We start from the raw sequence: 22,780 nt of genomic DNA on the forward strand, positions 1-22,780 counted from the left end.
TCATGCAGGTCTTGAAGTTTCCATGGTATCAGCTCCATGAAGACGAAGGAACTCTTGTAGTGCCGCAGGATCATCAAATATTGTAGTCTTGTCTTTATATATAACCTTGAAGAGACATGGATGCAGAAGACCATACCTGGAGTTGATTGAACAAAATTGAGGACAAAGATCAAGAACTTTTTCCCGACGGCCTGCTGTGATTTTAGCTACATCTTGAGTAAAGAAGAGACGGTGACCTTCCCAAAAAATGTGTTTCTTGGTCTTGACAGCTGATAGGACTTGAAGAAGGTCAGTGTATTGCAGAAAAAGAATGATGATGCCACGAGGTTTCACAGAATTTTTTGGTCCAAGTCTATTAGCCCTTTGAATGTTGAGAGAAGGAGTAGCAGGAGTTTAGGCACAAAAGATTGAAAAAAGGCGGTTATAAGATATTCCGGCCTCAACTTACTCCTGTTATGTTGGCTTTATTTAGGATAATGCAGAAGGGAGAATCTTCCCCTGAGTCCTGGCAGAAGGCCCGAATCATTACATTTTTAAAGAAAGATAAAAACCCAATGGACATGGGATCATACCGTCCAATTACGCTTATCAATAGAGATATAAAAATGTATGCAAAGGTGCTTGCTGGAAGGTTTTCCGGGGTGTTTAAGATGCTGGTTTCTGTTTATCAACATGGCTTTGTTCCAGGACGGGAAACAATTAATCACATTCGTCGTACAATTACACTGTTTGACTTTACTATGGTTTCAGGGGACCCTATGGCCTTAATTCTGCTCGACACAGAGAAGGCTTTTGATAGGGTCTCCTGGTCCTTTTTATGGGCGGTTTTGAGACATTATGGTTTTGGAGAAGGATTTATTACAGCAATGCAGATTATGTATAGACAACCCACAGCACAAATTTCAATTATGGGAACTCAGTCGGGAACTATTAATATTTCTAGAGGCACTCGACAGGGCTGTCCCTGCTCCTCCTTATTATTTGCCATTTATATAGATCCTTTAATAAAAAAAAAATCTTTTGAATAATCTGATTAGTCCAGTGAGATCCAAGGGTGCTGAAACTAAAATATTGGGTTATGCAGATGATCTTGCCGTCTTAACAGATTTACCAGAACAGGCATTGCTGGAAATTCAAAAATTGACATCTCTTTTTTTTTTTTATATTGTTTTTATTGAAACTGAAAGGTGTCATACAACATTTAAGTACAATACAAAAAACAAAAACAGAAAAATAAAGTTACAAAAACCAGAACATCTCAAAAAGAATAAACCAAGATCCTTCTAAAATAACGGAAACAGTTAAGCAAATAACCTTAATACAAAGAGAGTCAAAAGAAATTTCCCCAAATTTTTTCGAATTTTCTCCCCCCTCCAATCCTCGCCGCATAGTTGCGCTCACTGATCTTGACTCTGCGCATTTTACGTAGCCATTCATAAAAAGAAGGTATCTGGGTTGATCGCCAGTTCTGAAGTAACAATGATCTAGCCACAACCATACAAATGAATAGAAGTTTGGCAAGTGCGACAGAGAGATTAAGATTCTGATCAAAACCATGAAGCATCAATATAGAATTTACAGATATCTGAATCTGAAAAATCGAAGATAAGAAAGCAAAAATATCTCCCCAGAACTTTTTGACCATGCTACATTCAGCCATGACATGTGTCCAATTAGCGGGGGTAAAGCTTTGACAACGAAAGCAGATCGGTATAAAATTACTAAACATTTTGGCAATTACCGCCGGAGTATAGTAGAGGAGCCATTTCCCAAAGAATATCATTCTGCGCTAATTGGCTCCCTGTAATGTGGAAAAATTATATTTATTAATAGTCCGCCACGTCGTTAAAGATAAAACCTGTTTTTCATGTTCCCACCATTTTTTAACTACTTTGGATCCTAAATCGTCTTTTTTAATCTGAGCCAGCTGACGTTTCCATTCACCAGGATTCCTTATTAAAGTACTATTGAAAAAAAGGTCGTTGTTAAAAGGGGAAATCTGATGAAAGGAGGTGGGTGCAAATGGCTGCAAAAGTTTATAAATTATATTATAAGACCCGGCTAACAAAAAATTGCCAGAAAGTAGTAGGCGCATCTCGGACGGAGTTAACCACCTGGAATGATGTAAAAAATCGCCCACTTTGCTAAAGCCGGCCTTAGTCCAATAGCGCATTAAATGCGAACTTACCCCCTGCCCTCTTGAGGAGAGTAAATTAGTCAGCAAAGAGGAGGTATTAAAAAGAGAGAGAAAATATCTGGTAGTCATGGCCGAACGCTTCATGAAAAACCAAGCTAATATTTTATACCGAATCAATTTTGGGGATTTAGGTATTTGAAGAGGGAAGGATATTTGACTCTCCGAAAAAATTAAATCGAAGAAAAAACTAATATAGTAATTTGGGTTCGGAGTAGGGACCTTGAAACGAGTTAAATACTGAGCAAAGAAGGCAAAATAATAATCTCTAATGTTTGGAAGTGCTAGGCCACCGTTATCTAAACCGTCATAAAGAGTAGTCATCGCAATCCGGGGCTTTTTATGTGCCCAGAGAAAGCTTGAAAATAAGGATTCTATTTTCGAGAAAAAAGACCCTGGGAGAAAACACGGAATTGTTGAAAACAAGAAATTAAATAATGGTAAAATAGACATTTTAATCAGGGCGACTCTACCCAGTAATGATAAAGGTAATTTATTCCAGCGGGTAAGCATTGAGCGAACCCTTTGAAGAAGGGGAACAAAGTTCAAACTGAAAAGATCTGTAACTGAAGAGGAAAAAAACACCCACAGATATCTTTTAGGTTTATTATTAATACAGCCGCGTAAATCGGGATATAATTCTGGAGTATGATTGCCACAAATCAAAATTTCAGTCTTTTTTTTATTAATCCGGTAGCCCCCAAAAGACTCAAATTGCTCAAAAATCTGAAATGCCTGAACTTGAGACTGCAGATCGGAATTAATAAGTAGCATGATGTCGTCCGCATAAAGTTTAATTTTAGACATAAATGGAATTGGGGGTGAAATCTCTACAGACTTACGAATAGCTATTGCGAGAGGTTCGATAAAAAAAGCAAAAAGAATAGGTGATAGAGGACACCCCTGACGGGTTCCACGATTAACTGAAACAGATCCAACCAAATGTGAATTAATGATGATATTAGCATAAGCACCCGAGTAAAGATTACGAATAAAATTAATAATGTTACATGGGATATGGAAGTGCTGCAAAATAATGAAAAGTGTCTCCCAAACCACCAAATCGAAAGCTTTTTCTGCATCAAATAACAAAATAAGTGCGGGGATCCTCCGTGTCTCCAAGTAATCCAAAGCTTCTGCCAGATAGTGAGTATTAGTCATGAGCTGTCTACCGGAAATAAAACCGTTTTGCTCTATATGAATCAGATCAGAAGAAATACGGTTAAATCGAATAGCCAGTAGTTTAGTGACGATCTTGTAATCCGAGTTTAAAAGAGTAATGGGTCTATATGAGTTAGGATCGGTAGCATCTTTCCCCTTCTTCAAAAAGCTGACCACAGTGCCCTCACGGAAAGAGTCAGGAATTGAGGCTCCAGATAGCATGGAGTTAAGCAAAAGTAGAAACAAATTAGAAAAAGAGGGAAAAAAAACTTGAAAAACTCTGCCGGTAGTCCATCCGGACCAGCGGTTTTCCCTGATGGAAGATCTTTTACCACCGCCTCTATCTCTTCCAGAGAGAATGCATCCGCCATAATTAATTCTTCGGAATGGGAAAGAGAAGGGATCTCAGCCTGCCGTAAAAAGGAGTTTAATTTAGGCTGATTGATTTGAAGCTGATGAGAATATATATTTTGATAATGACGATGCATTATCGCACCTATTTTATCTGGATCGGTGGTAGATTGATGCGAAACCGGGCATTTTAACTCCCTAATTAAATTAGATGTGGCTTGTTCTTTGGCCTGCCAGGCCAAGAATCTCCCAGTAAAATTACTTTCTTCATATATTTTTTGATATTGAGTACGAAAAAAAACCTCGCCCTGCTCATATAAAAAAGTAGTGTATTTTTGTTTAGCTTCATTTAATTGTTCTATAACCGATCGTGAGGGATTTTGTTGCCTTAGAACGCTCAGTGTATGTATACGAGATTCCAGTAGTTTGATTTGAGCCCTGGATACAATTGAAATGGCCGCATCTTTCCCTATTATGATTCCACGAATAAAGGCCTTTAGGGCGTCCCAGATAATGCTTATGGGGGCGGTGCCCATATTAAGAGTTATAAATTCTTTAATCATATTTTTTAAATCAGAGACCCATTTATCGTCATTAAGATGAGCTCGGTTAAGAACCCATCTTTTGGGGGATCTTCTAAGATCCCCAAAAGTGAACTCCCTAATAAGCAGAGCATGGTCTGAGAATACGTTGAACAGCGTATTGCAAAAGCCGAGCTTAAGATTGCGAGAAGCTATGAAAAAATCGATGCGGGATGTGGATTTAAATCTACCCGACCAGCAGGTATAATCTCTTTTAGAGGGGTTGTCAGCCCGCCAGTGATCAGAGAGATCGAATAATTTGATATAATGTGAGATGGTTTGAAAGACTTTCGGTTTAAGTTGTTTGGATGATTGAGATGATGTGTCCAAATGCGGGTCCATTAACACATTAAAATCCCCACCAATGACAATATCACCTGGGACCATCAAAAGAGATAGGAACAAGTCTTCGTACAAACTGGCGTCGTCTATTAAAGGTCCATAGCAACATACAAAGATAAAAGGTTGCTGCCTGGTTTTAACTCTGCATGAGACCCAGCACCAACGTCCTAAGCCTCCCTGTTGTGATTGAATGATATCAGCACATAAGTTCTTATTCAAAAATATAGCCACCCCTCGCTGAGATACATCGCAAGATGCGAAACACCGAAAGGAAGCCCAGGATTTGAACATTGAAAACCCATCGAGCTTGGAAGAGGGAATATGAGTCTCCTGTAAAAAAATAACGTAGGGATTCTCAGCCTTTAACCAAACTTCCAAAGCACGCTTTTTCTTAATATTGTTCAAGCCATTAACATTAAGAGAAAGGAACTTCAAACTATCCTTGTTAGACATTGAAATCGGAATTGAATTGACTACGAAGAATTATCACCGTACCACTTTTGCCCCCTGGATACAATAAATACATATTGACAAAAAATACAGAAAGATAAACAGACACCATCAGTTTCCTTTTTGTTTCGAACCACCCACCACCACCCGCAACCCCAGCTACCCCATCCCCCCCGGAGCCCTCCCATACACAAACAACCCCAACCCCATCACCTCCGTGACCCCCCCCCACCCCCACCACTGGCCAAGATTTCCCCAGCCCACGCGAACCAATGGTTCCAACCCCCTGCCATTCGGGTGACATCTACACCCCCTGGACCCCCTGGATTCCGCACTCCATCCTGTGCAACTGATCCTCCCCTCCCCCTACTCAAAAACCAACAGGAAGAAAACAGGACAGTTTCCCCATCTAAGCACATCCGTCACAACTATCAATCTATATTTTAAGAAGAAAAAAAAAAAAAAAAACCCACAAAAAGAAAATCCAAAAAGTCCATAGATTTCCCAAATTTTCCCAAATTTAACCTCATGAAGAGTTGGAAATGTCCCGGAGTAATTCCTGTGCTGCTGCGATATCAGATAACATAAAGAATTTGCCCTTCACTAAAACTTTAAGTTTGGATTGTTGCGCTATCGTAGCTTGAGCTCCTTTAGCTTTAAATAACTGTAGCATCTGGACAAACTCTTTTCTTCTGCGAGCAGCAGACGCAGACATGTCTGAGAAAATGCGACACTTCACAGTTTCATTGACAAAAAATTGTCTTTTCTGAATTGCCGTTGAAAGAATAGTCTCCTTAATCCGTGTGTCCGAGAAATTCAATAGAATTGTTCGAGGAAGAGAAGAATTTGGGAAAGGTTGAGCGGGAACGCGATGTGCTCGCGTGATAGTTAGGTCACCCTCATGATTAGGGATTACTTTAGATTTCAAAAAAGAGGTGACCCACTGCAGCGTGCTGGACCCTTCAAGACCCTCCGGAACCCCCACTATGCGTAGGTTAGATCGACGATTATAGTTCTCTAAATCGTCCAATTTAGATTCAAGTGCACGTGAAGTGAGGGAGAGCTGATTTGTGTCCTGTTTAACCTTGATCATTTGATCCTCCAAACTAGAAATGCGGGTTTCAGCTTCTTGCAATCGAGCGGGGAATGTGGAAAAGAGATCCTCCATTTTGTCCAGACGTTGGTGGATTAAAGCAAGCTCAGATTTCTGAAACCTCTTCAGCTCTCTAACCTCGTCAAAGATTAAATTTAACATATCCTTGACTGACATCTTAATCTCCCCCACAGTCTCAGTATCTAAATCAAACAAAGGACTGAAGTGGTCCACATTAGAGACATTGGAGACAAATTTAGCGGGGGGATTCGGAGACTTGTCAATAGATAGAGTCCCAGTACCCATCACGCCCAGAGTCAAAGCATCCGCCGTAGTTGTTGGGGAATGTGCTGAGGGATTGTCTCTAGACAAAGGCGTAGAAAGCATAGATAATACAGGGGGTGCCCCTATGTTAGATTTAGGCAAAGAATTAGGAGGGTGAATCATTGAAGGAGAAAGAGCAGGAGAAACTTGGGCAGACGCGACATTTTTCTTTTCAAAGAGAGGAAATGATTTAGTACCTTTAAGCCCCTCCACTGGGCTCGCCTGCGTAGATGACCCATCCTTGATGTGCGAGGAGCCTGCGATTTCTGTACAGTGAGAGGCTTTCAAAACTGGAGATGGAGTCTCGCAGATAGATTCCTCGAGCTCTTCCGAACTTCCCGCACTATTACTTCTCTCCTTTGCCTTGCCATCACCGAGGCACCCCCTATTTAATAATTTGGCGGCGTTCCGCGCCTCTTTAGCCTGAATGCGAGAAGCCTTCGCCTTGCGTGTATTCAACAACTTCCGGCGGGCGGACGGCGCGATGGAGATCCACGTCTCCACGCGCACCTGAGGATTCCCGGCTCCTGGCTCCTGGCTCCTCCCTTTCTCCTCGAGCAGTGCAGTTTCGGCGGCGGTTGGTGGCGGCTGACGGCGTGAAGCAGTTGGCGTTTCGTGTCAGGGGGATACGATGGCGGGGAGCAGCACACTGTTACTAGCCTGACGGAAAGCTTGTTTCCATCATTCTGTTCCGGGCGGAAAGCAGTTCGGTCCATTCAATTCTGAGAGGTTCTACTTCTTTCGCATTGCTGTACCCTGGGCGTTTTCAGCATATCAGTGCAGCGTTCTCAGCATTATTTCAGCCCAGTGCCTGTGCCTGTGCCTAGCATTGACGCTACGCCTGTGGGTTTTTGGATGCGGTAGTCACGGTGAGAGTAAGCTGAGCTCCAAGCAGCAGGAGCGCATCGGCAAAAAAAAACAAAAAAAAAAACAAAAAAACATTAAATTCTTTTTCCTGCTCTCTCACTTCAGTATTTGCTTATCGTAGCAATACTTGCGACAACGATAAAGGCCTCTATTTCCTCTACCTGGTTTTGGGATGGTGAAGTTGTTGAATACAAAAATTGACATCTCAATTCGGCAGACTGTCAGGTTATCATCTTAATGAGTCAAAAACCCAAATTATTTGTAAGGATCAGATTTCATTGGTGGACTCTAGGGTCACTGATACTGCAAAATACCTTGTAATCCTAATAAGCTCAAAACCAGAAGATATTGTGGAGATTAATCTTAAACCGATGTTGTGTAAGATTGAAAAAGATGCTCGTAGGATGAATAACCTCCAGCTAACACTTATGGGGAGATGTAATGTCGTAAAAATGCTCTTTTTACCAAAGATATTGTATCTTTTCAGAGCTATCCCTGTATTGTTTGATCCAATATGGTTTAAAAAAATAGAACGTATAGTCTCATGGTTTCTGTGGGCTGGGAGAAGACCCAGACGAGCCTTTAAATTTATGACGTTACCAAGAGAAAGGGGGGGCTGGTCTGTGTCCAACTTTCAGATGTATTATTGGGCAATCACCCTGAGACATATCTCTGTGTTGCTGGATTGTCCAGATTTCGAGGATTCAGAGAAATCAACCTATAAACTAGTTTATGGAGAAAAAGTTTCAGGGGTTTTATTCAGGTATATAGATTTTGCATATTTCAAACGTGTGAGTTTTAAAGGTCTATTAGCTGCCTTTAAAGTTTGGACATCTATTCGGAAACTATTTAATATAGGGAGAATACACATATACACTCCAGTTAATAGAAATTCTCTCTTGCCTCACATTTTTGCTGACGGGTTTTTTAGAGTCTGGAGGGCCCAAGGAGTTAGTAAGCTAGGGGATCTAGTTTCGGATAATGGGGTAAGGACATTTGATTATCTAAAACAGAAATTTAATCTTAACAATCAAAACATTTTTAAGCTCTCGGAAGACTGTTAGTTGGATTTCTTTCCCATTACTTGAGGCTATTAAAGGTGGGCATTCCACTATATCCTCAATTTACAAAATGATTAATGAAAGAAGGAAAGATGATTTCCATAAACACTTTGGCCGATGGTATACTGGATTGCATGCCGGACAGGAGGTTTGCGAAGAGTCATTACGGCTTAGTTATATTTCCACCCTATCTGCAAATCTCCAGGTCCAATGTTTTAAAACCTGGCATAATTTGTATATAACTCCAAAGTGTATACATCAATGGGGTGGGATCTTGGGAGTTAACTGTCCTAGAAGCGGGGAGTTTGCGGTCGATATTATTCATATGTTCTTTTCTTGTCCTAATTTAACTCCTCTGTTAAACAAAGTTAAACATTGGTTAGAGATATTGCTTCATCGTACGCTTCAACTATCATCTCAGGCAGTTATATTGGGGGTAGTTGATGCGAATATGACGCTCTCAGAGCAGAAGCTATTTTTTGTTTCTATGGCTACACTCAGACTATGTTTAGCAACTGTTTGGCTAGATCCTACACCTCCATCAGAACATGAGTGGTTTAGCAAATTTATAAATGTTGAGAAGTGGGAGCTTTTGGTTTTCAGAAAGAGGGGCCCAAGGGCCCGTAGAAATGGGGAATTAATTTGGGCACCACTAACTAATTGGCTGGATCATGCAAATTAATGATTTTTGTATTAAGTGCAGTATGATAGTAATGTATATATATTGCATATATTGTATATATTGTGCTCTGGAGCTATCAATATACCGGGATAATTGGTTTATTGTTTAATTCATCTTTCATGTTTATCTCATATCCACAGCAACCATGGTTGGGTGGGCATTTGTGGGGGGGTTCGGGGTTGAAAATTGTAAAATAAGAGTCATGATACTGATGAAATAGATGATGCATGCCGTGGTTAGTTTCTTGTATTTCTTTCTCTTGTGATATTTCATTTTTTGGACGATATTAGTGTCATGATACTCTTTAATAAGAATTTAAAATAAAAAAAAAGGCGGTTGGGTTGGAGCCTTCAATATTTTCAGGAAGACCATAAAGTCTAAGATTGTTCCTACGATTCCTGTTTTCCAAGTCTTCCTCCTGTTTTTTAAGGAGAAATACTTCAGACTCCAGAGAGGAGATGTGAGAGCATGAAGTTTCAAGAGACTCCGTTCGTTGTTCCACAATGAGTACTCGTGAATCCAAAAAAGACCATTTGTCATTCAAAAATTGTAGAGTTTTATTAGTTTCCTCTATGAAGGGTTTCAGGGCTCTGATCTCTTCAAGAATAACATCCATGGCCAACACGAGGATTTTTCTGAAGAAGGATGGTCTTTTTTGGGTCTTTTGGTAGAGATTGCAGGTAATTTACTTGAGAACTGTGCTTTTGGTATGGTGCCTGAAGAATTATCAGTTTTCTGAGAGGGGAGGTCCTCCTTCTCATTAAAGTTGGAATTCGAATCAGAGTCAGAACACGTAGGGACTTTAGAAGACGTAGCAAGCTTAAGATTCCTCAGTTTCCCCATAAAAAATACAGTGGAATTCAGTGAAGACAATAAGCTCTTGAGATCAATAATTCCATCCATAAATGATGAACTGCAAAAGAATTAACACTAGCTGCACTCTGCAAATTCTAGAAAGTCTCCTTCAATGATGGGCATTATGAGATCAAAAGCCAGAGAAAACCAAAAAGAAAAAACCACCATGAAGAGATTAAATATTCACCTCATAGAGAGAAATGGGCAGGATACAAAATGGTGGCTGGTTTTAAACATAGTAAAGAAAAATGGCTCCAGTATATGCCAGGAAAGTCAAAGGAACAGCAAAATTGCCTCCACAACTAGAAGAAAAAATTGATTATTCAAAAATAAAAGCTTCAATTATAGTTTAAGGACTAGGAGCTGAGGCAGAAAGGAGCATTAAGAGGCACAGTGCATTCTGTGAAAAAAGACACAAAATGGCGGCCGCCAAAACGCGGGCCGAATCGTGCCATTACAAATGCACTAGAAACTATGAAAACAACATGAAAAGCTGTTTGGATGCTCACTGCGATGTATAACAGCGGATTCCAGCGTCCATGCTGCATGCGGTGAGAGAATTCCTCCCGAACAGAGAGCTTGTCAGAAAACGGCGAGCGGAGCTTCTTGGCAACGCAGCCATCTTGTTTGGCGCGTTAGCCATGCCACTCTTCCTCGATCTTCTGATCTAAACCAATTAATTAGGATAGAACATTTTGCTTCAGGTTCTGCATTCGGCTCTTCATCAGCATCTCACAGCATCTCTCCCAGCAACAGCATCTCCCACAGCAAAGGCAGCATCCAGCATTCAGCAAGTCTTCATCTCTTCTTCCGTCAGCATAGCGCTCTAAGTAACTTACTAAAGCTATCTTAATTATACCTTTGTTTCTCCATGTTCCACCCACTAGAGTTTCAATATCGTAAAAATACGAAATATGATTGGTCGGGCAAGGGGAAGGCTCCATCAAACCATGCTTAAATGTCACACAAATTAGTTCAACTATTGTTCACAAAACCATCCCCTTAATTTTTATTCATAAATTGGTTTCCCATACGCTTTCTTAGTTCACTTTGAAACAATATAATACCATTATGAATACGAGTCTTCATTGTTGAACTTCTGCACCATTCGTTCCCATGCAGTAACACATGTCCTTTGGCTCGCATTCAACCTCTCAGTCATCATTCCGGGCTCCCTTTCAGTGGACATGCGCAGACTTCACCTGACTCAGCTTAATTCCGTTATCCGAGAGAGGCCCAAATACGCACTAGTAATAAAGTCAGAAAGACAAATATTAATTTCACAAATAAAATGGTCGCACTGTATACCACCCAACTCTACTCTATCCCATTATATCTATTAATACTTTTCCCCGCATTAGCATTAGTCAATAGCTTATTTTCATTTCAAGTAAGCAGATGCCATACATGTGAGTCTTTAAGACTACATTTTAGTGTCTTCTGCTCTTGCGTCAGAATTTCCATCCAAGCATTAGTTTGTCATACTACGTAGATGCAGTTGACGCATGGGCACAAAGGTTCCCCGTTAAAAGCGGTATTAGTCCGTCTTTATTGTTATCCACATTAGTACATACATACGCAAGCTTCACTGACCCGCATGTTTATGTGGTGCATATTCATTATTCACGACACTCATTAATAACTTTGTTAGTAAGTTAAACGAGTGGAGTGCGTCTGAGCAAGTCTCTTTTCTATGAAACCTTGTTCCATCAATCCCCTCTCTGATGGAATTTTTGAGCCATCACAAAATTATCCATCCCTTCTCAGATGCCAACTTTAGTACTTCTCAGTTTCCTCTTTTTCTCTCTGATTTTCATCAGTCACTTCTTTTCTTTCTAAATCTTTTTAATCTTTTTGTATAGCCTCCCTTTCATCTCTTCCAGTTGTATCTCTTCATATTCCCTCTTTTGTTTCTTTCCTTTCCCTTCTCTTTCTAAATGTATTATTCTTTTTCCTTTTCTCCTGCAACACTTATGTAATCATTATTGTCAATACTATTGTCATTGCCACAACTACTGGTAATATTATTTGACCTAGAAAATTCTTTCCAAAATTAGTAAACAATTTCCCTATTGATGTTATACTCTTTTGTTAATCTTCCCCATACACTGTCAACCTCCAGTTGGGTCAAATCATCATGCATTCTTGTAATATTTCCAATATACCCTTTAATTTCCTTACTTTTGTCCAGAATGTAAGTGCAGCAGTGTTCAATTTTCAACATGCCAAAGACTCTGCCCTCTTTTGCCAATAAAATATCAAGAGCAAGACGATTTTTTTAAACCATAGAACTTATCACAACAATTTCTGTATTAATCATCAAGAAACCTCCGGCGGTATCTGTAGAAAGACAATCAACTATTGATAATTTGCAAATTTTACACATATTTAGAATGACTCAAACTGAGGGTATCAATGCACTAAATATATCACCTACAATTTCAGAAAAACTAGCTCTTCTTCTCCGTGTTCCTCCATTAGATATTTCAATGATTCCATTGATTCTGTCCACATGGTAAATTTTTGGAACAACGATTCCAAAATAAAAACTACCATACCATCTTGCAGGTAACCTATAATAGGCATTATTTCCGCACACATAATAAGCTCCTGGAAATACAGGATCAGTTCCCCCTTTTAGTCCCCATCCCCCTAAAATTAGGAAGTTGTGTTCACATTCACTGGAACTAATGAAAATGTTATTGTAATCTTTCTTTAACCTATGAAGGAACATGTTCCCCTTTTCACAAAGACTAGGGACCTTGCAGCATGAGCCTCAGCCGTTGCATACATCCCCTCTTTCTTAGGCCATGAAGGTACATGGGATTTCTGTTCAGCAGCTTTCTTTGTTAAATCCTGTCTCCTTTCTTCTACTAAATTAAAAAACTCTTTCTCTTCTTCACATAACTTACATGTTAGGTTATCCTTGTGGGCTTGTGCTATATCTATTGAAATCATTGCTAAGAAAAATTCACCCATAAATTGTGTATCTTTACCAGTAAGTACTGGATTCATATTCATTCTAATAGGTAGTTCTGAAAATACTACATCAAAGTTTGAATAAAAATACTGAAGCTTTCCTGTTACTTAAAATAGGCTTGATAGGACACTACATCATATACCATATGTCAAGGGTATATGGTGGTAAGTTACCCCTTCTGACACGGATGACGGTATTTCATACAGACATAACAATCACTAATTTCCATTGCATTAACATACTGAAATAACAATTTAGTAAACACATTTAAAGATGAATCATTGTCTGAATCATTATGATGATAGTTTATCTCATCTTCTACTCCTACTTCTATTTTAGTTCCCTTTATTCTATCTACTGTCTCATTAGTAGCTGTATTATTCTTTTTACGTGTTACCATTAACATAGGTACTCCCACTGTTAGAAATAACCACACAAATACTAATAATAATATACTACATAAGCAAACCCTGAGACATTTTTGTTTTATACTTCGTTTCGGCTGTTCAATGACTTCAACTTCTGCCATTTCCAATCTGAGAAAAATTATTTTCTCTTTTCTTTCTTTATTCAAAATTCAGTCTTTTATTAATAAGGTGGTCTTAATCTGTTGTCATTAATCTGTGCGACATGAACTTTCTCTGATTCTACTCGTAAATTTAGATTTTCAAATTCTTCTAAAATAACATAGGTCCACTCAGGGGCCTTATATTTTATGTTCTGGTTCCTCAATCTTGGGCTTCTTTGCGTGAATTTTGCTACTGGCTGTTTGGATCTAGTTTGACTTGAAACCTCATTTACTTGTTCTGGTTGCTCCTCTGTCTTCCTTAGGTAATATCTGAATCTTTTTACTCCACTTGGCCAATTATCTCTTTTTCTAACCCTTTTGACCTGATCTGCACTTTCACCTTCTTCGTCGTTTTCTAGAGTGCTTTTATTTTAAATTTGTCTGGGCACAATCTGTTCTTGTTCTTCTTCCCTTACTGTTTTTGCTCCGTATTTTCTGTATTTGGATCTTCTTCTGCCTGCACCTGTTAAGGTCTTATTGTAGTTTGTTTTTCTTCTGCCTGAACTTGTTCTTTTGCAACTATCTGATCCTGTTCAGGTCTTATTTTGATCTGTTCTTCTTCTGCCTGAACTTCTTCTTCTTCTTCTGTCTGACCCTGCTCAGGTTTCTGAATAACTCTGTTCTTTTTTTCCTGAGTGTGTTCTTCTTTCCCAGTCTTTTCCTCTCTACCTTCTTGTTTTTCTAATTTGTTTTGTCTTCTTGTTTCGATAACAGCTTCAGGTATGTCAATCACTGGAATCCACCCTTCTTGACTTGTACTTGGTTGTTCATCATCTATTTGTCTTTCAGAATCTGACACTCCAGATTCTTTGATTTCACAACCTTCAGCTTTTGGCGTCTCGGTTAGTTTGGTCAGATGCTGCTCTTGTTCTTCAGGTGGGCTTGGAATTCTTCTGGTATGGCTAGCATGAATCCATTTGGGTAAACCTGTACACTTCACTGCTTTTGTGGTGACTAGTATGACTTGTCGTGGTTTATCCCACCTGGGTGCTAGACACAATTTCCTGACATGTTTCTTCACTAACACCCAATCTCCAAGATTCAAATCATGCGCCTGGTCTGGCTGCCTTGCAACTGCGTCTTCTCCAACCTGATGTGAGACAGAACGCACCATTTCAGCCAATCCTTTGCAATAGTCCAACACCAGATCATCAGTGATATTCACAATTTATTTCCAGGAATAAATGCTTGTCTCATTGCCCTTCCCATGAGCACTTCATGAGGACTCAATCCTGTTTTCCTGTCAGGAATGCTCCTGAGACCCATCAGTACAAGAGGCAACACATCTGGCCATTTTAGCATTCTGGATGCACACACCTTCCCTAATCTTAACTTGATTGTGCCGTTAAGCTGTTCAACTATTTCAGAAGCCTCTGGACAATAAGCACAGTGCAGTTTTTGTTCAATGTTAAATGCAGCACAGATTAATCAAATTATCTCATTATTAAAATGAAGTCCTCTATCTGATTTCAAAGTAACTGGAAAACCGAAATGAGGTATCAACTCCCGCAACAGTTATTTAGCAACTGTGAGACTGTCATTTCTTCTGTTGAGGTATGCCTCTACCCATCTCGCGAACAGGCACACTATGACAAGTACATACTTCAATCCATTGCACGGAGGCAATTCAATGAAACTAACTGCAGTCTGGTGAAGGGTCCTGCTGCCTTTCCAATCTTTCCCCAACTGAAGACTGTCTTCCTGCCTGGGTTTTGCTGCTGACAGATTAAGCTTCTTTGGCAAAGGCTCTCTGCAACTACCCTAAACTTTGGATTATACCAACTTTGTCTGAATAGTCTGATCATTGAATCCCTGCCAATATGTGTTGTTCCATGGTATACTCTTGGCATTTGAGAGAGTAGTAAACAATCTGGCATGACTGGTCTACCATCTAGGTACACCCACACTTCATCTTCTATCCTTTTTGTACAATGTGACTTTATTCAGATTTCCTTTTCCTTTTCCTCAACTTCTTCCTGCAGCTGTCTGACCTCATCCCATGTTTCTGGAACTAAGAAAAACATAAGTTGGCAGCTGGTTTCGCCTGTTTCAACTTTTCTGTTGATGACCACTGACTCCCGGTACACAGGATGCTTCAATGACTCCTGATATTTTGCATACAGCATATGCAGCGCTTAACCCTCCTTCTAATGTTCTCAGACATGACCCATCCATGAACAATACATGATCAGATTCTTTCAAGGGTGCTTCCTTTATATCTGAACAGGGCTTAGTACATAATTCAGTCACATCCTAACAATAATGATCAATCTCGTCTTTCACTACCTCACAACATGGATCTGGCAATAATGTGGCCGCATTCATCATTGTACATCTGATCACTGTCACATTTACTGCTCCCAAAATCACTCTTTCATGCTTAGTCATTTGACTAGGAGTGAGGTGTTGTGTTCGCGTTCTTGTCAAAATAATCTCAACTGATTGTGGAACATATACCTTTACGGGATGTCCCATCACAATTGACTCACTTTGCTCCAAACTCATACAGGTAGCAGCTACTGCTTTTAAGCAGCCAGGTAAGGCTGAAGCCACTAGATCCAAGGTGGCAGAGAAATATGCCACTGGACGTCGGCTCAATCCATGTCTGTGTGTTAAAACTGAAAGCGCACAATTTTCGCTCTCAAACAAAACAGCGCAAACTTTTTCGAATAATCAGGCATGCCCAAAGCAGGGACCTCACATAGACAATTTCGCAATTTCACAAATGCTTCTAAACATTCATCATTCCAATCAATCGGATCTTTCGCTCTTTTCCGACTCAATTGTATCAATGGTTTCGCTAACAGGGAGAAGCTATTTATCCGCTGTCTGCAGTACCCAACCACTCCCAAAAATATTCTCATCTCTTTCTGTGTCTGAGGTAGTTGCATTTGTTTGATTATTTTTATTCTTTCCGGGGTCACTTTTCTAACTCCTCTTTCTATTTTATGCCCTAAATATCTAACTTCTTGTCAACAAAACTGCAATTTTTCTGGAGACACCTTGTGTCCTCCTTTGGCCAAATGGTTCAGTAATGCAATGGTGTCAGTGACACAATCTTCTCGTGTCCTTGATGCCACCAGTCGGTCATCAATGTACTGAACCAGAACTGATTTCCCGGGCATAACTAATGACTTTAGACACTTTTTCAGGATTTGATTGAAAATTGGTGGACTCTCTGTGTACCCTTGAGGAACTCGGACCCATGGCAAAATATGATCTTCAAACCGGAAGGCGAAGAGATACTGGCTGTCTGGGTGCACAGGTATGGAAAAGAATGCCTGATACAAATCAATCACTGTATACCAACCTGCATTCCAGGGTATTTGATAAAGAATCACTGCTGGATTTGGCACAACTGGGCAACAAGGCACTACATTTTTGTTTATTTTCCGCAAATCCTGCACTATCCTGTACTTACCACTAGTCTTTTTGAGTCCCATAATTGTCCAATTCAAGGACTACTCATTATCTCTTTCAAAATTCCCTGTTTAATCATCTGGTCAATTACTGGAGCAACTCCTGCTTTTACTTCTGGACTCATTTTGTACTGTCGAGTGTTTGGGAAAGTGCACCTTCTTTTACCACTATTTTCTCTGGATCTAAATTTACCATCAACCCTATATCTTTACCTGTAAAATCCCATACATCTGGATTCACTGTGTTTCTCAATTCTTCTGGTAATTCACTTTCAGTCAATACTGAAAACATCTCATCCACTTTTGTACCTTGCTTAGCTAGCATCACCTTGTAAACAATATTCTCATCTGGGGTTTGGAAAGCAACACCATCCGGTGTACAGTAGATTGTGCAATTCATTTTGTACAATAAGTCTCTCCCTAACAGATTTACTGGGCTTGAGTCACAAACTACAAACCGATGCATGTCTTTTTAAGTTTCCAATATGCACTTCCATTGGTTTTGTAACTGGGGTTCTAATTTAGTTTATTTGACACTCCTACATTTTGGATAGTTTCTCCCGAGAGGGGTAGGTTTGGGATGTCTGCTGTTCTCACAGTAGACCGGATAGCACTAGTGTAAAATAGAAAAGTGATGTTACTACCTTCAACTTTCCCATCAATAAATGGACCTGTCTGATTTACCGGCAAGGATGCGCCAAGCACTCACTCTTCTTCCTCCCCCCTCAGGCACCTTCATTACATATAGTCTGATTCGTCTCCATCATTCTGCAAAAAATACTGTGAAACCACAGAGGTATTCTTACCACTTTCTCCGTGAAATCCGGTGTTCACACTGTAATTTTGAGGGTTCACATGATTTGGCAGAGGAGCTTGTGGCAACTGATATTTTAAGTAACTACCTGCTGCTGCTGTTTGCTGGTTCACAATCACTTCATTCTGCATCTGCGGATTTACATTTTGATTTGCCCCATTATTATAGACATTTTTACACTTGTTCTTCCAATGTCCATACTTTTCGCATGCATGACAAGGAAATTTCTTCCCCGCTTCCTATATGAAATGCATGTGAACCTTCTCAAAATTACAGTGCAGTCACCAACATTCATAGGAGAGAAAATTCGATTAACAAACACCATACATTTGCATCGGACTCATTCAAAAATCAATCATTAGAAAGGGAAAGGACAGAGAGAAAAGAACATTTGCAAATAACAATAAATTATATTTACCAAGAATGGTGTGAAAGACCAACCCCCGGGCCAAAGGGCTGGTAAGGGTCCCCCGTGATAGGTCAGGAGACAAAGACCTCAGGACAAGATTCAGGGCAGGATAGATGACCTCTGTATAATACCGATGGTTGCGCCGCACCCCTCTCTGACACTCTCTTCCTCCTCTAGATTATTCTGCGATCCTCTGATCTAACCCAATTAATTAGGATAGACAATTTTGCTTCAGTTTCTGCATTCGGCTCTTCATCAGCATCTCACAGCAACTCTCCCAGCAACAGCGTCTCCCACAGCAAAGGCAGCATCCAGCATTCAGCAAATCTTCATCTCTTCTTCCGTCAGCATAGTGCAGTAACTAACTAACTAAAGCTATCTTAATTATACCTTTGTTTCTCCATGTTCCACCCACTAGAGTTTCAATATCGTAAAAATTCGAAATATGAGTGGTCGGGCAAGGGGAAGGCTCCATCACACCATGCTAACATGTCACACAAATGAGTTCAAATATTGTTCACAAACCCATCCCCTTAATTTTTATTCATAGATTGGTTTCCCATACACTTAGTTCACTTTGAAACAATATAATAACATTATGAATATGAGTCTTCATTGTTGAACTTCTGCACAATCCGTTCCCATGCTGTAACACTTGTCCTTTGGCTCGCATTCAACCTCTCAGTCACCATTCCGGGCTCCCTTTCAGTGGACATGCGCAGGCTTCACGTGACTCAGATTAATTCAGTTATGCGAGAGAAGCCCAAATACTCACTAGTAATAAAGTCATAAAGACAAATATTAATTTCACAAATAAAATGGTCGCACTGTATACCACCCACCTCTACTCTATCCCATTATATTTATTAATACTTTCCCCCACATCAGCATTAGTATATAGCTTGTTTTCATTTCAAGTAAGCAGATGCCATGCATAGAAGTCTTCAAGACTCCATTTTAGAGTCTTCTGCTCATGCGCCAGAATTTCCCTCGAAGCATTAGTTCATCATACTGCATAGATGCTTTTGACACATGCGCACAAAAGTTCCCAGTTTAAAGCGGTATTAGTCCGTCTTTATTGTTATCCACATTAGTACACACATACGCAGGCTTCACTAACCCGCGTGTTTATGTAGTGCATATTAATTGTTCACAACACTCATTAATAACTTTGTTAGTAAGTTAAATGAGTGGATTGCATCCGAGCAAGTCTCTTTTCTATGAAACCTTGCTCCATCTGGGGGTCCCTTGGTTTGCTGTCGAATGCAGCTTTAAAGTCCGCAAAGTAGGTGTAAAGCACCCCTATATTTCTGAGAGCTCTGTCACATCAAATTTGAGGTCGTACCACATTTTTCCCTGAAGCTGTATTGATTCATCAGAATGACATGGCAATCTGCTACCCAGACTCATAGATTGCAAAGGAGCAGGCTGGCATAGAGATTAGCGCCCTTATCGATTAAGGCAATGAGACAATAATGGCGAGGATTAGATTTCTTGCCCCCTTTAAAGATTGGTTAGATAATGGAGCCTCTCCACCAGTTTGTACTTACTCTCATACACACTCATATTCTTAGTCACATTTATTCTCACTCACACTGACCATCTCATTTCCACTATCATAACCCAAATTTTTTCACACTCACTTCTTTGTCACTCACTTTCATTCATGTGCTCTCTCCTGCACATACATAACATTTGATAGACTTTTTCATTTTCTCTTCAACTGCCAGTGCTGGATGGACCTGCGGGGCTGGAACACAGTTTCCTCCTGCCCAGATCACTGAGGCAGGAAACTGAAAACTGCCATGTGTGGAATGGTACACAGGTATCTGTTTCCCATGATCCTCTCCCAGCTCGTCACATGGTGGGGTAGGATCAGTAAGGCTCCTGGCCCCACACCACCCTCTGATGAGGCAGGAGATCAGGAATTGACATGGTGACTGTTGATTTACCCCAGACAAAGCAGGGCTTTAACCTAAAGTGACTGGGTCTACCTGTATGGGTGATACAACAGAGCATTGATAACAGAATTCAGCTCTATGCCCCTGTGTCAGTCATGAGACAGATTCACTGCCTCCAGCAGTCTGCTGCAGGAGCTGATGATTGACCTTTGTAGGTCGAACTTAGGCAGCCTATGCGCTGTCTTCAAGAACTGGTGTAATCCATAAAGCTATGTTTTCCCCACCTCCTGCTTAACATAGGATGACTACACGGTCGCTCTTGTTTCCTGCCTCCTCACAGGTTGAAGCAGCTGATTTACGTTGCAGGCTGAGGAGCACCGGCCAAGTACGGTTTCCTTACGCCTTCAGGTTTTGTCTGTTGTTTGGTGGAACTCTTTTTTCTCTTTTGTCCTTCAATGCACTAAAACCCTAGGCCCTTGCTCGTCACTGCCTGTGTTGGAGAACTTGCTGCTCTGTTCCTGTCAGGGATTTCCACCCGGGATTGCAAAGATGTGTGGAAAATGGTTGGTGTTTGTGTGTGAAGCCGGCGGTTATGAATGGTTACGTTGAATTGGTTCTAGGGCGCTGCCGAGGTCCCGGTATGTAAAACTGCAAAAAGAAAATTACAAAAACCAAAACAAATTTAAAATGTGCAGTTCCAGATGGCCTCGAATTTACTTATGTGGTTTTAGTCAACTTTAAAGCACATCTGTTGATTTCCGCCACTGATCGTAAATTAGACCACCATCTTGTCACTGCAGTAGCAAAGTGTACTATATTTGCATAGTAACTTTAAGATAATTTTTATTCAAAGTGTATAGATGTTTTAGCTTTGACCCACTACAAACCACCCTGAAACATTAGGGAAACACTAAAATACATTTACTATGTTGGAAGAAAAAGTTTGATGTTATTATTTTCTTTACTATTTTTATTATGTTCACTTTTAAAAACAAGGTTTATGGTTTAAATGTTTTTATTAATTTTTACAAAACCAAAAAGCAGAACCACATACAGACATCTGTTGACATGGGATGCAATATGAATACCACCGAAGTTGGTGGCTGTGGAATATTAATCAACTGTACATTGCCCTCGGTGCCATGATATACATAAAATGAACAATAAAACACCTCCCCCCGCCCCCTGTCATACCTCTAACCCTCAGCCCGTTCCACCTCCGCGAGACGTAGCAGCCTTAAATATCTGGGGCATGTGACTTCTCGGAATTCAGTAGCCAACAATGACAAGAATGGTTGCCACAACTCCCCATATTTAGCTCCCTCCCCTGCCAGGGTGAGCGCTAGCTTCTCCATCCCTAGGACATACCACAGGCGATGTAGACAGCCTGTGAAAGCTGGTGGAGTGGGAGTGTGCCAATGTGCGAGAATGTTTTGTGTTGCAGACCCCAATGCTATAGCGATCTGCCTGCCTCTACGGGATTTCAGTGGATAGGTCAAGGGATTAGGAAGACCCAATAGGATGTAGACCGGAAAGCGCAGTATCTCCGTCTCGAAGTGCTTATCCACCTCATCCAGCACCTGCGTCCAGTATGGTTGAATGTGTGCGCACTCCCAGAGTAGGTGTACCAGGTTGCCCACTTGGCCACAGCCTCTCCAGCACGTCGCCTCTCGGGTATGATCCATGTCGTGCAAGCGCTCCGGGGGTGTAGTACCAGTATGTCGCTATCTTTGTTAATGTCTCCGTGAGACCCATGTGGTATGCTGAATGCCTGGCTCTATAGTATATACCCTCCCATTCCTTATGTGTTAGAACTCTACCCAACTCCGTTCCCACCGTTCTCTGCTGGGGTTGTAATTGTGCACATGTATCAACTGCAATGTCTTGTAGAGGTCCGATATGAGTTTGCGATCTGATGTACGCATGAGAAGCCATCTTTCATAGGAGGAAAAACACCTATCCGCCCCAGAGCGGATCAGTGGTTGGAGCGCCCAGTGCCTAACCTGAAAGTACCGAAGTCTTTCTGCCTCCTGAAGCCCAAATTCCTGCTTCATGTGGATAAACGGGTGAACCCCTTCAGGGCCATAGACGTGGTACAAAAATCGGCACCCCGCCGCTTTCCAGTTCGAAAAAGCTGCATTGTCCATCCCCGGGGCAAAGTCGGGGTTGTCCGTTAGGGGAGTAAGCGGGGATGGAAAGGTTGTGAGTCTATGTTTAGCGTTATTGGCATCCCAAACCTCTAAGGGGACTCGCGTGATGTAAGAGGCATATAGGTTAGGAGGTCTATGAGGCCTACGCAGGAATGGAATTTCCTGCAAGGGGCGGGCCGCCACCTCCTTATCCTGGAATAGCCAGTGTTTCTCGGATTCCCATCTACTCCACTCCACCAGGTACTGTAACTGTGCCGCCTGGAAATAGAGCTGGAGATCTAGTCTCCCGAAATCTGGAGCGAGCACTACCAAGGCATGTCTCATTCGTGGTTTCCGGCCACTCCAGATAAACTGAGCCAGCTCGGATTAAGTCCGACGAATCCAATCGGCTGGCGGTCGCAAAGGTATGGTACGGAAGAGATAAAGAATCTGCGTCAGAATAGTCATTTTCACTGCCGCCACTCTACCCAGCCATGACAGGGGGTAGTGTTTCCACCAGCCGAATTCCCGGCGGATTTTCCCGCGCAGTATAGAATAGTTGACATCAACCACTGCTGAGAGAGAGGGAGGCAACTGGA

The sequence above is a fragment of the Triturus cristatus genome, chromosome 2_2, assembly GCF_964204655.1.
Source record: "Triturus cristatus chromosome 2_2, aTriCri1.1, whole genome shotgun sequence".
NCBI lineage: Eukaryota > Metazoa > Chordata > Amphibia > Caudata > Salamandridae > Triturus > Triturus cristatus.